This window comes from Monodelphis domestica, chromosome 6 (genome assembly GCF_027887165.1).
Source record: "Monodelphis domestica isolate mMonDom1 chromosome 6, mMonDom1.pri, whole genome shotgun sequence".
NCBI classification, from domain to species: domain Eukaryota; kingdom Metazoa; phylum Chordata; class Mammalia; order Didelphimorphia; family Didelphidae; genus Monodelphis; species Monodelphis domestica.
The window spans coordinates 299,633,694-299,648,511 of record NC_077232.1 but is presented as its reverse complement, the minus strand read 5'-3'; positions in this window follow the sequence as shown (position 1 = coordinate 299,648,511).

The following is a 14,818-nucleotide window of genomic DNA, read 5'->3' as shown; positions in this document are numbered from 1 at the left end:
TACCAATAAATAAGCCAGCCCAGGATACAAAAACAGGGAAACGACAGTTTATGCAGATTGTGACATTCTCCATCAAAAGAATAGCTAACCTTCATATATATGCAGCACTTACTATGTCCCTGAAGGATATCCTGAGACATTACAGAAAAAACTCAGCAAATAAAAAACAAGATGTAGTTCTGTCAATATGGGTATCCATTTGAAGGCAGAAAAGTGGTAAGAGCAAGACAATAGGGATTCATTCAGTGGAATTGAGTGCTGGCTAGGGGAAGAGGGTGGGAGGAGGGGAGGGAAAGGACATGAATCATGTAACCATGGAAAAATTCTTAATTAAATAAAATTTTAAAAAGACAATTGAGATTAAGTGACTCTTCCACAGTCATATAACTGGAAATGTCTAAGACTGGATTTGAACCTAGGATTTCCTGTCTCTAGACCTAGCTCTCTATCAACTGAGCCACCTAACTGCCATTCTTAAAGATCTTTAACTCTAAAAATCCTCTTTCAGGGATACCTGTTAATTGAAGGATGGCGGAGCAAGTTATGGTATGTGAATTAGTGGAATACTGTTGTGTTGTAAGCAATTAAAAAGGAAATGGTGTCAGAAAAACCTGGGAAGACTTATATGAAGTAATGCAAAGCAAAGTGAGCAGGACCAGGAAAAAAATGTACATAGTAATAGCAATATTGAAAAGATAGCCAGTTATGAAAGACTTATCTGATTCTAGAGTTCCAAAGGACTCAAAATGAAAAATGCCATTCCCTTCCAGTGGAGAATCAATGGCCTCAGAGTGCAGATTGAAGCATATTTTCTCATTTTTCTTTGGTACATGAATGATATAAAAATGTTTTGCATAACTTCATATACATAATGATTATAATTCTTGTCTTTTCAGTGAATTGGAGAGGCATGGAAAAAATTTGGAACTGAAAATAAAAAGAAAATTAAATGTAAAGTCTTTCAATAGGAAGAAAAATTAATTCAGTAAAATTAATCAACAGTGTTTGCAGAATATACTATGTTCCAAACTCATAATTCCCTGCCTCTGCACAAATGAAGTGAGGTCCCTTTTCTCCTCTCTGGAGTTCAGAGTTCCTGATACCAACTAGATGCAGTGATGCCTACTGGATGCTGTAAGCCACATGGCTGATATCAGGGGTATTATTTAAGACATTTTCAGACTCTTTGTGACCCCATTTGGGGTTTTCTTGGCAGAGATACTAGAAAGGTTTGCCATGTCCTTCTCCAAATCATTTTATAGATGAAGGAACTGAGGCAAACAGGATTCAGTGACTTGTGCAGGGTCACGCATAGTAAATGTCTGAGGTCAGATTTGAACTCAGGAAGAGGAGTCTTCCTGACACTAGCTTGGGCACTCTACTGTGCCACCTAGTTGCTTGCTGAAAGGCAGGAAATCAAGAAAACTCCTTTCCCTTCCTGCCTTCTCAGGCTGGGATGTGGGGATCATAATTTGCAGCTTAACTCACAAAAATGTTGATCAGAGCTAATAGGTTTATAAAGGCCGCTCAGAACAGGACCAATTGGGGTTTGTTTTTTCTAGCCAGTGACCAGTGTGAAAGAGGGAAATGTCAAAATGAATGGAAAAGACTGGATTTGAAAAACTGTCTCAGATGGAATCCTGCTGCCATGGGGGATGGGATGGAACATTCCATCCAAGTTAAAGTTGGAGCAGTTGAGAACTGCTGACTTCTCTGTTCGAAGGAACAAAACCCCTACTGAGAAGATAACCTATATTCATTAACCCTTTGCTGAGAAACAGAAGACCCAATCCATTCAATGGGTGATATAATTAGGAGGGAGACTTTTCCCTTAGGGGAAAACAAGAGCCTATCCTGAAGAAGATTTTTACCAACCATATCTCTGAGACAAGAAATACCAACATCTTGAGCTCACCAAGACATTAAATATAGTCTGGGACTGATTCAGATCCCCAGAATCATCAGGGACCTCCTGTTTCCTCTACCCTTGTTTATACCTCAACCCTTTTACCCAATAACTAGATATTTTTGGTTCTACTGGAGACTTAATCATCTTCAATGTGCTAGAGGGGGAATAACAAAATACATCTACTAAGAAGAAAGAGACTGAAGGGTCTACCTTCGGCTCTGGTCAGATCTGACTCCATAGTCAAACAGCTCTGCCTGGGGAAAGGGAGGAAGAAGTGGTGCCACCTTTTATCTATTCCCTCTTACCCAAGTATCTGGCAACACATTGGTTCCTTCTTGATTACCCCGCTAATACACCAGCTTCATTATTTTCCACCTTTAATAACCAGATGACAAGGCTTGCATCAATTCTATTCCTGACTGTACTTCCAACTTTCTAGAATTCAGTAGTCTCACCCTGAAATCCCCCATGTATCTAGGTCCTCTTCACACTGGAATATTCATCTGCATGAATTCCTCCCAGGGCTTCTGTTTTGTGGAAGGACCCAATTGGGTCAGACTTTATTCCCCTTCAGGCTGTGTTTCTGCCTTCTGGACTTCAGTATAACATGCCCCACTCAGGAAACTTAAGATCTTCCCATTTTTGGCACCCTATTTCCCCCCCTTTTTTAAACCCTTACCTTCCATTTTAGTATCAATACTGTGTATTGGTTCCAAGGTAGAAGAGTGATAAGGGCTAGGCAATGGGGGTCAAGTGACTTGCCCAGGGTCACACAGCTAGACTGAGTCTGAGTGTCTGAGGCTAGTCTCTGAGCCTGGTTTTTGAACCATTGAACCATTCAGCTGGCCCCTTTGGCTCCCATTAGAGCCCAAACCTCTTAAGGGAAGAGCCTGTCTTTTTCTTTGCTTATTTGTATCCCCAGGGGTTACCGTAGTCTCTGGCACTGGGCAAAATCCTTGTTGCTTTGCCCTTCATCAGCAAAGTATTAACTTATTGCTTTAGTTATGTAACACATGTCAAACTGGGGGGGGGGGGGGGAGGTCTGTTCTTGGAGTCAGGGAGACCTGAGCTTCATTCAAGTACCTCTTCTGACATCTGTGTAATACTGCTTAAGTCAATGACCCAGGCAAGTCTGTAAAAGATAGTAAAGAGTAGAGAAAATGCTAATGTAGAAAGGTAATTTCTCAAAAGGATCTCCCCATGCCAACCAAATCACATTTTGGTATAGAAGTTAACATATATGGTTTTCCTGTTTGTTTTTTATACTAGTTCACATATATCTTCCCCACGCTTCAATGTCATCTTCATCTTCATTCACTTTTTGATACAGTGATATTCCAAAATGATCAGTTTTCAGAAGGTTAAGGCACTCCCAAGTCAATGATCATCCACTTGGTTCCCAGTTCTTTGCAACCTCCAAAGTGTTGATGTGAATATTTTGTTATATATGGACGCAAGTCACCATGAAGGAGAGACAGTAGGTGGCATGTGCTGGACAAGTCAAACAGCCACCACATGACTTCCACCATCACCGCCCCTCAGACCCTGATAGAGCTGGCTATTAAAACTCAAAAAGAAAGACGTCAACTCATGGACTCTAAAGAAAGATGGAATTAGCTTAGCATGCCTTGGAACTAACTGGTTAAGCATCTTGATCTCTAAACTGGGGGCACAAGAATTATTCCAGACCCCTTCCTAGTATCCTAGGGTGTATTTCTTTCCTCATCTTTTTGGGCAACAGCAGTAGAATATTTATAGTAGTAATAGAAGCTTTGGCAAACAATGCTCGAAAACTCAACTTGCACGTTTCTTGGTATGATGGAATTCATATTTCATATATCCTGCAAGATACAAAGGAGTAGTGATATATATGCATATATTTTTTTTCTTGTCCAAGGACCTTAATAATGTGCTTTGATTGAATTTCACAGTACCTATTTTTAGAATTTTTCAGATTCTCTTTCAAGTATTGCAGGAGCTGTGAAGCACCATTTTGATTAAAGTTGTCCCCCAGATACAGAAAAAAATCAATGCCTTTGTCGAAATATGACTCTAGTTGTATTTGAATGAAAAAAATAAGTGAGCAAATTAAGAATAAATCCATATATTTGTTTAACATCTAAGAATGACATAGGTCCATTGCCCGCTGAAGGAATGGTAGAATTAGACCACCATCTGCTGGTGCCTGGGAGTTGAGCATTTTGAACAACTAGGTTCAGTGGCACAAGAATGATTCCAGGGATCTTCCTAGATATTTTTAAAGTGTATTTCTTGCCTTCTCCTCTTTTCACAAAGTTAAATACATGGAACCAGTGAATCAAAGCTAACCCTGCACATTTCTTGCTGCAACAAAATTCACATTTCACACATCCTGTAAAATATATCAAAGTAGGAACTTAAGCAAATTGTCTAAAGATTTTTCTTGCCCAAGATGCTTAATGAATCTGAATTTTGCAGTAGCTATTTAGAATTTTTTTCAGATTCTCTTCCAGAGGAAGCAGAGGCTTTTAAGCACCATTTTGAAAAAGTTGTTTAAAAAAATAGAAAAAACATTATTTTTGGTGAAAATATTTCTATACTTGTGTTTATTAGAAAAAATGAACAAACTTATCGACTTAAGAATTGATATCTTTGTTCATATAAAATCAGAAATCAAGGAGTCCATCTTTTGATCCCAATAATAGGTGGAATTAGACCAGCATCCCCTTGTGCCTAGAGGTTGAACATTTTGAGTCCCAGAGTCGGTAGCACAGGAATAATTCTAGAAATTTCCTAAGGTAGCCTAAAATTCACTTCTCTGCTTCAAGTTTTTTTTTGGGGGGGTGGAGGTGGGTATTAATCATGTGAAGTTAAATGTAAGAATTGACTAAACAGTAACTATGAATATTTTTTGTAAGGGAATTGATATTTACTAAATTCTTCAAAATATATGTGACGACTTGGCAAAAATGTCAAAAGACTTTTCCCAAAAATGCTTAATAATGTGTGTTTGTATGTTTAGTTTTGTAGTAGCTATTTTTAGAATTTTTCAGATTTTCTTCCAAGGACCAAGGGGGGATGTGAAAAAACACTTTGAAAAAATCATCTCCAAAAAATGAATGGCAAATTCATTAATTTGTTTTAATTTTATCTGTTTAAAATAAGAAAGGTGTAGGGTCCATTGAATCCAAAGAAAGGTGTAATTAGAACACCATCCTTTTAGCCTGTGGGTTGAACTTCTTGAGTTCCAGACACTGGAGGTACAAGAATGATTCTAGCCCCTTCCCAGGTTTCCTAAAGTGTACTTTTCTCCTCTTTATCTTTTATGGACACCAGTAATAGAGAGTTTGGCAAAGTTAAATCCATAGAACTAGTGATTGAAAGCTAACCCTGCACATTTCTTGGTGCAACAGAATACATATTTCATTTATTCTACAAAATATATAGGAGATTTAGCCAAATTGTCTAAAGAGACAAAGATTCAAATTCAGGGCGTGACCAAATAGTGTGATTTTTTTTGTTGCCCAAGATGCTTTGTTATGTTGATGTGGATTTAATTTTCAGTATTTAGGATTTTTCCCAATTTTTCTACATTGGTCTACAGGTGTAGATTTTGAAAAAGCTGTCCCCAAAATATGCATTCCTTTGTAAAAATAAGTGAATAGTTTTTATCTTAAAAAAATTTAATGAATAAATTGAACCTAGAGTTGGTTTTAGAGGCAGGATTAAGTTTAGATGAGTAATTAATTATAGTATCTCCTATTCTACCTGGTTTCAATTCATGGAACAAGATGCCTCATCCCAAACTGCTAATTTCATTATCATACTGCTGAATCATGTGTTTTATTTGACAGCACCTTCTTCATCCTCCTTCTCCCTTCTGAATCAAAGGCTAGAGGGTGGAGTATCAAACTCCTCCCAATGCCTTCCTTTATAGAGGGCAGAAATTGGACTTTCGCCTACTCCACACCTTGCACTTGCTGCTCTGCCTGGTTTCAACTTCATAGAACAAGATGTCCTAACCCCCAAAAAGCCTTTGCTGCCCCCACCTCCACTTTACTTCCTACCTCCTTTTGTGTTTTGTTCCCCATCCCACCCTCATTAGATTATAATCTCCTTGGGGGCAAGAGGAATGCCTCTATTTTTTTTTTTTATTAATAGTATCTTCAGGGCTTCCTGCAGTGCTGGGCACATAAAGAGTTTAATGTTTATTGGATTGGAAGCATTATCATTAGATTAATAAAGCATATTATGGTTGAGATTAGGTTAGAATCAGAGTTTATTTAAAATTATAGACATTGATCTATTGGTTCCAAACAAAGGTTGACCAAAGCCCAGCAGAGCTCTTGGAAGCTGGGCACATTGGTTCTGGCACTTGTTTTTTCTTGGCATTTCCTCCCATTACTGTAAGATTTTATAAAGTTAAACCCAACAAAATAAAGATTAATTTCTGGGATGGTAGAAACCACTCCCTAAATTTGCCCTACCTGGCACTCCATTTTTGCGTGCCCCAATGCAGGGTGTAGGAGCATAAAGGATAACATGTGTGGGGCAGAGCTCTCTCTTTCTCTCTCTCTCTGCTTGAGGGCTTTTGCTGCTTAAGCGGCTAGGCAGGCTTTGGAGTTCCTATTTTGGCTTCCAGTACTTTTTAGATAGGTGAGATTCTGTCCCGTTCTGACATTTCCTCCCCATCCCCATTTTTTAAATTAAAATTACATCAGCAAGGGCTATTACCAGATTCCTGACTTGAGTTTGTTTTTCAACAGCAACCACAATATTTTATTAATACTGTAATTAATATTACTTTTATTTATTACATTTGGCAGATGGCAAAGGTTTAATGAATACCCTCAATCTTCCCCAATGTTCTTCACTTTTTATTCTCCCTTAAGTCAATTTGGAGTTTTCACTCCACTCTGTTGCCAGAGCAGTTTTTTTTTGACATTTTTTATTTGGTTAATTTCAAACATTATTCCTTGGTTACACAAATCATTTTCTATTCCTCCCTCCCCTCCCGCCAACCCTCCTATAGCCAACCTGCAATTCCACTGGGTATTACATGTGTCCCTGATCATAAGTTATTTCCATATTGTTGGTGTTTGCATTAAGATGTTCATTTAGAGTCTACATCTCCAACCATATCCCCCTCACCTATGTATTCAAGCAGTTATTTTTCTTCCGTTTTTATTCCTACAGTTTTTCCTCTGGATGTGGATAGTTGTTTTTCTCATAGATTTCTCTAAGTTGTTCAGGATCACTGCATTGCCACTAATATAGAAGTCCATTACATTTGATTGTACCACAGTGTATCAGTCTCTGTGCACAGTGTTCTCCTGGTTCTGCTCCTTTTGCTCTGCATCACTTCCTGGAGTTGTTCCAGTCTCCATGGAACTTCTCCAGTTTATTATTCCTTTGAGCACAATAGTATTCCATCACCAACAGATACCACAATTTGTTCAGCCATTCCCCAATTGAAGGGCATCCCCTCATTTTCCAATTTTTTGCCACCACAAAGAACACAGCTATGAATATTTTTGTACATGTATTTTCCTTATTCTCTCTTTGGGGTACAAACCCAGCAGTGCTATGGTTGGATCGAAGGGCAGACAGTCTTATCGTCCTTTGGGCATAGTTCCAAGTTGCCATCTATGAATGGTTGGATCAATTCACAACTCCACCAGCAATGAATTAGTGTCCCAACTTTGCCACATCCCCTCCAGCATTCATTACTTTCCATAGCTGTCATGTTAGCCAATCTGCTTGGTGTGAGGTGATACCTCAGAGTTGTTTTTATTTGCATCTCTCTGATTATAAGAGATTTTAACACTTTCATGTGCTTATTAATAGTTTTGATTTCTTTGACTGAAAATTGCCTGTTCATATCCCTTGCCCATTTATCAATAGGAGAATGGCTTGATTTTTTTGTACAACTGGTTTAGCTCTTTATAAGTTTGAGTAATTAGACCTTTGTCACATTTTTGTAATGAAGATTGTTTCCCAGTTTGATATTTCCTTTCTGATTTACATTGGTTTTGTTTGTACAAAAACTTTAATTTGGTGTAATCAAAATTATTGATTTTATATTTGTGACTCTTTCTAAGTCTTGCTTGGCTTTAAAGCCTTTCCCTTCCCAAAGGTCTGACATGTATACTATTCTGTGTTCACCTAATTTATTTATAGTTTCCTTCTTTATGTTCAAGTCATTCACCCATTCTGAGTTTATCTTGGTGTAGGTTGTGAGATGTTGATCCAAACCTAATCTCTCCCACACTGCCTTCCAATTTTCCCAGCAATTTTTTATCAAATAGTGGATTTTTGTGCCAAAAGCTGGGATCTTTGGGCTTGTCATAGATGGTTTTGCTGAGGTCATTTACCCCATCTATTCCACTGATCCTCCTTTCTGTCTCTTAGCCAGTACCAAATTGTTTTGATGATCACTGCTTTATAGTATAGTTTGAGATCTGGGACTGCAAGGGCACATTCCTTTGTATTTTTTTTTTATGATTTCCCTGAGTATCCTTGATCTTTTGTTCTTCCAAATGAACTTTAAGGTTTTTTCTAATTCAGTAACAATTTTTTGGAAGTTTGGTGGGTATGGCACTAAATAAATAGACAAGTTTGGGTAGGATGGTCATTTTTATTATATTGGCTTGTCCTACCCATGAGCAGTTAATGTTTTTCCAATTGCTCAGATCTAGTTTTAATTGTGTGCGAAGTGTTTTGTAGTTGTGTTCATATAGTTCCTGTGTTTGTCTCAGCAGATAGATTCCCAATTATTTTATATTATCTAGGCTGATTTTGAATGGAATTTCCTTAATTCCTGCTGCTGAGCTGTGTTGGAGATACATAGAAATGCTGATGACTTATGTGGGTTTATTTTGTATCCTGCAACTTTGCTAAAGTTGTTGATTATTTCAATTAGCTTTTTGGTTGAATCTCTAGGATTCTTTAAGTAGACCATCATGTCATCCGCAAAGAGTGATAGCTTGGTCTCCTTCTTGCCAATTTTAATACCTTCAATTTATTTTTCTTCTCTAATTGCTACTGCTAGTGTTTCTAGTATAATATTAAACAATAGAGGTGATAATGGGCATCCTTGTTTCACTCCTGATCTTATTGGGAATGCATCTAGTTTATCCCCATTGCAGATGATGTTGGCTGATGGTTTTAGATAGATACTGTTTATTATTTTTGGAAAGACTCTTCTATTCCCGTATTTTCTAATATTTTCAATAGGAATGAGTGTCGTATTTTGTCAAAGGCATTTTCTGCATCTATTGAGATGATCATGTCATTTTTGTTGGTTTGTTTGTTGATATGGTCAATTATGTGGATTGTTTTCCTGATATTGAACCATCCTTGCATTCCTGGTATAGATCCTACCTGATTCTAGTGAATTACCCTCATGATCACTTGCTGGAGTCTTTTTTGCTAGTATCCTATTTAAGATTTTTGCATCTATGTTCTTTAAGGTCTATAGTTTTCTCTGTTTTTGACCTGCCTGGCTTTGGGATCAGTACCATATTTGTGTCATAAAAGGAGTTTGGTAGAACTCCCTCTTTGCTTATTATGTCAAATAGTTTGTATAGTATTGGGATTAGCTGTTCTTTGAATGTTTGATAGAATTCACTTGTGAATCCATCAGGCCCTGGGGATTTTTTCATGGCTTGTTCAATTTCTTTTTCTGATATGGGATTATTTAATAATTCTATTTCTTCTGTTAATCTAGGCAATTTATGTTTTGTAAATATTCATCCATATCACCTAGATTGGCATATTTGTTGCCACATAATTGGGCAAAATAGTTTTTGATTAATTTCCTCTTCATAGGAGGTAAGTTCTCCCTTTTCATCTATGATACTGTTAATTTGGTTTTCTTCTTTCCTTTTTTAAATTAGATTGACTAGTACTTTGTCTATTTTGTTTGTTTTTTCAAAATGCCAGCTTCTAGTCTTATTTATTAGTTCAATACTTCTATCACTTTTGATTTTAGTAATTTCTCCCTTAATTTTTAGGATCTCTAATTTGGTTTTCTTCTGGGGTTTTTAAATTTGTTTGCTTTCAAGGTTTTTGATTTGCATGTCCAATTCATTGATCTCTGCCCTCCCTAATTTGTTATTATATGAACTCAAGGATATAAATTTTCCTGAGTACTGGCTTTGGCTGCATCCCATAAAGTTTGAAAGGATGTCTCATCATTGTCATTTTCTTCAATGACATTATTAATTGTTTCTATGATTTGTTCTCTAACCAGTTTTGGAGAATCATATTTAATTTCCAATTTTTGATTTTGCTCTCCATGTACCCTTACTGATCATTATTTTTATTGCCTTTTGATCTAAAAAGGTTGCATTTATTATTTCTGCTTTTCTGCATTTGTATGCCATGCTTTTATGACCTAGTATATGGTTAATCTTTGTGAATGTACCATGGACTGCTGAAAATAAGGTTTATTCCTTTTGGTCCCTATTTATTTTTTCTCCATCTATCTACTAACTCTAATTTTTCTAAGATTTCATTCACCTTTTACCTCTTATTTATTTTTTGATTTATCTAAATTTGATAGTGGTAGGTTCAGGTATAGTTTTACTATCTATTTCTTCCTTCAATTCTCCTAGTTTCTCCATTAGAAATTTGGGTGCTATACCATTTGGTGCATACGTGTTGATTAGTGATATTTCCTCATTGTCTATACTCCCTTTTATCAGAATGTATTTATCTTTCCTATACCTTTTAATCAGGTCTATTTTTACTTTAGATTTGTCAGATATCATAATGGCAATTCCTGCTTTCTTCCTATCAATTGAGGCCCAATAGGTCTTGCTCTGACCTTTAATTCTGACCTTGTGAGTATCTACCTGCCTCAGGTGTGTTTCTTGTAGACAACATATGGTACGATTTTGGATTCTAATCCACTCTCCTATTTGTCTACATTTTATGGGTGAGTTCATCCCATTCACGTTCAAAGTTATGATTGTCACTTGTGACAATCCCTAGCATTTTTGATATCCTCTCCTAGTTCTGTCCTTTCTTCTTTTTCTATGTCCTTTTAAACCAGTCGTCTACTTTTAATCAATCCCCCTAATCCCCTCCCTTGATATGCTTCCCTTTTAGTTCCCTTCTTGGTTTTTTTTTTGGGGGGAGTTTGTTAAGTTCTCTTCCCCTTTCCTTCCCTCCCTTTTTGTACTCCCTACTCCCTCTCCCTCCCCTCCCTTAGTTTCCCCTTCTCTCTTACCCTGTAGGATAAGATGGAATTCAAGATCTCAATGGATCTAGATGCTCTTCCCTCTCAGAGTTGATTTCACTGAGAGTAAGTTTTAAGTATTTTGTATTAGCACTCTCTTCCTCTCCTTCTTATAAGAGTCTTATTCTCCTTGTAAAGGATAATTTTAGCATCGTGACCTAAATTATATTAATTATTGGTCACCATGGATATCCCGAATAAAATAAAAATACCCAAGTCAGTCTGAAATTTTATGGTGATTTAATTAATATAGTGGAAAGAAATTAAGAAGGGAGAAGGAAAGGGTGTAGGATTGGGTTTGGAGTATGAAGGAGGAAGGAATCAGCCTGAACTGCAAGAGGGCTCAGCTAAGATGACTGAACCTGAATTAGCTCAAGGGCAAACTCACTGCCCAAACCCAGACAAATAGCTGCCATCACTCCAAGATCTCGGAACACTTAGCACACCGCCAGCCAGAGCCACCTCTCCGGGGAAAGAGACCAAGAGGGGAAGTGATGTTCCCTATATAGGTGTTTTACATTACTTTCCTGCATCTCATCTGTACCAATGTTAGCTTAGTTTCACTTGGGACAGCCAAGGAGTCTGTCTACCATTTCTGCACATGTCTGTTGAAGGCCATCTTCTTAGATAATTAAATCTTCGAGTATGGTGCAGACATTTCTGACCTTGTTAAACTAATTAGGGTGGAGAAATGTAGAGTTCCTAAGACTTGATTCTGTTAGAACAAGTATCTCCATCGTTACTAATCAGGAAATAGCTAAATCAGATCTTCTAAAGTATGGTCTGAGTAGGGTGAAATAGTTTAAAAATTTACACCCTCCCCTTCCCATACGTATCTTTGTGTGAAAAAGATTATTCTATTTGTTTTATTTCTTCAAATATCTCTTGGTACCATCATTGATTCCCCCCACCCTTTTTCTTTTCTTTTTTTTTGCATATCATCTTATAGCCCTTAATGCCCCAATCATTTCCTATGAGTGATTCTTCTAATTACTATAATAATGAATACAATTTGAGAGTTACAAATAACATTTCCCCATGTATTAATATATAGAATTTGATCTAATTGTAGCCCTTAAAGTTTGAATAAAAAAACATTTCTCCTTTTCCCTCTTTCATATTTACCTTTTCATGTTTCTCTTGATCTTTGTGTTTGGATATCAGACTTTCCACTTAGTTCTGGTGTTTTCTTTATAAATATTTGGAAATCTTTTATTTTGTTGAATGCCCACACTTTCCCCTGGAAGTATATAGTCAGTTTTGATGGATAGGTGATTCTTGGTTGAAGACCCAATTCTCTTGCCTTTCTGAATATCACATTCCAAGCCTTGTGGTACCTTTAGTGTGGAAGCTACCAGGTCTTATGTGATCCTGATGGGTGCTCCTTGGTATCTGAATTGTCTCTTTTTGGCTTCTTGTAGACTTTTCTCCTTAGCTTGAAAACTCTGGAATTTGGCAATTATATTCCTGGAAGTTGTCTTTTGGGGATTTAGTGTAGAGAGCATTCTATGAACTCTTTCAATGTCTATTTTCCCCCCTTCTTCAAGAACATCAGGGCAATTTTCTTGGATGATTTCTTGTATTATGATTAAATATTTCTGTTTATTTCTGGCTTTTCAGGTAGACCAATGATTCTCAAATTGTCTCTCCTTCGTTTTCCTGATCTGTCACCTTGTCAGTGAGATATTTTATGTTTTCTTCTATTTTGTCAGTCTTTTGACTTTGTTTTATTAATTCTTGCTGTTTTGCAAGATCATTGTCTTCCAGTTGCCTAATTCTGGTCTTTAAAGACTGGTTTTCCTTTTCATTTTAGTCTTTCCTCCTTTTTGAGGCTTCCAGCTGTTTCTCCAATTGGGAGTCCTTGCGCTTGAGACTGTTTTTTTCCTCTTTGAATTATTTCCCACTTTTTTCTTTCCAGAAGGCTTCCATCTTTTTGATACACTCCAATTTGAATTCTTCCAGAGCTTGTGGACAATTTCCATTCATTTTGGAAAAGTTTTGACTTTGAATTTCTTCTTCTATTTCCTCTGTAGCCTGGGTTTTCCCTACATAAAAATTTTCCAGGGTCAACACTTTCTTCCTGTTTTTCTTGGAGGGTGTTTGTTGGTCCTGAGCACAATTAGCTATCCCTGTGTTGGTTTTTCCTTTCCTTTTTAGTCAGAAATCTGAGCGAGATGGGCAGGTTCTCTGTTTATAGAGTTAAAGAGCAAGGATTTTGCTTAAGGCAAGCTCTAGAATCTCCACAGCCTCCACTGTTCATGAGAGCACCCACGGTCTGCACTCCCCAGAGGTCCTAGTGAGCTACCAAGGATGAAGAGGTGCCCCTTGCTCACTCTAGAGGTGCCCCTCAATCACTCGCTGATTTTGGTGCATGTTGGCTCTGACTCTGGCTCTGTAGGTGGGGTGGGGGAGGGTAGATCAGCTCACCTTTGGGTGGGAGCTTTTTCACCCTCTTATAGTGTGGAAATGCCCAAACCCCACATACCTTCAATGCTGCGCCCTATGGTATAGTTCCTTCATTCTTCTGAAAATGGTTTTTATGTTCTTTTGAGGTATTCTATTGTAACAGTTAAAATTTAGGGGAGATGGGGAGACTGAGGCAGGTAGAAATTAGTTTCTCTCTGCAAGGAGTATTATATTTTTTAGAGGTTTATTAAAGGCTAAAGATTAAAGAACACACAAGTAAGAAACATGTGCCTAGGCCAGAGGCCTAGACAAAATAACCTCACATCACGCAAGAGACGAGCCTGCTCCAAACGGAAGTCAAAAAGAGCCAAGAGCCCCTCAAAAGCCTTTGAATCAACTTAAATACCTTCTCGATCTCGGCCCAAGTGAGATTACAAGGCATTCTGGGGAAGTGGAGCAAAGGCTCATGGGGATTGTAGTCCTGTATTTGAGTCTATTTTTTACACTATTTTGGTGGTTGCTGGGAGAGGAAGGTCCCACATCCAGACTGCCGCCATGCTTACCTGGAAGTCACCAGAGCAGTTTTGAAACAAAAGGATGTTGGTCTGATACTACAAAGCTTTAGAAGCCCCACTGCTTGGTGGAGAAAACAGCCTAAGGAAAGCTGCTCAACCACCTTGGGTTTCCTCACTGCCCTAGGTTTACCAAAGGAAAGCCCTTGGGAGCCATGCAGCATGGAGCCCCTCTGCCACACAAAGCCCTTCCCCCTGCCTCAGTCCAAGCCCTTCTCCTACCGCTTCCCACCACACTCTTGATACTGCCATCTGCCCCTGGCCAGGGTCCCAGAGTGGTTTGGAAGCACCTTAGTTTTTCTATGTGGAGGGATGACTGAACAGTTGGATAGCCACTGCTTGCCTGGGAGACTGGGTTGGCTTTTTATTTCTTAGCCTCCCGGAAGTGAATAGGTCCAGCTCAGTGTTTTTTCTTATTGTCTGAAATTGTTCATTGTTGGGGGCTAAGTTGACAAAGCTTAGCCTTATCTTACTCTTAGAAGGCTGCTCATTCTTTAAGGCCTTTCTTGAACCCCTACATGACTAGTATTGGCTTAAGTGGGAGGTGGAACACTGAAGAGGACCATTGGGAAAAGCCAGAGTAAAGTTAGTTTAAACTGCTCCCTTAATCCTGAGAAGCTTTCGAAACCTATTGAGGGTGAAAATCTCAACAACCCACAGCCTTCCCTGCAAGGCCAGCTTCACAAAGCAGAACCTGCCCACAAGCTA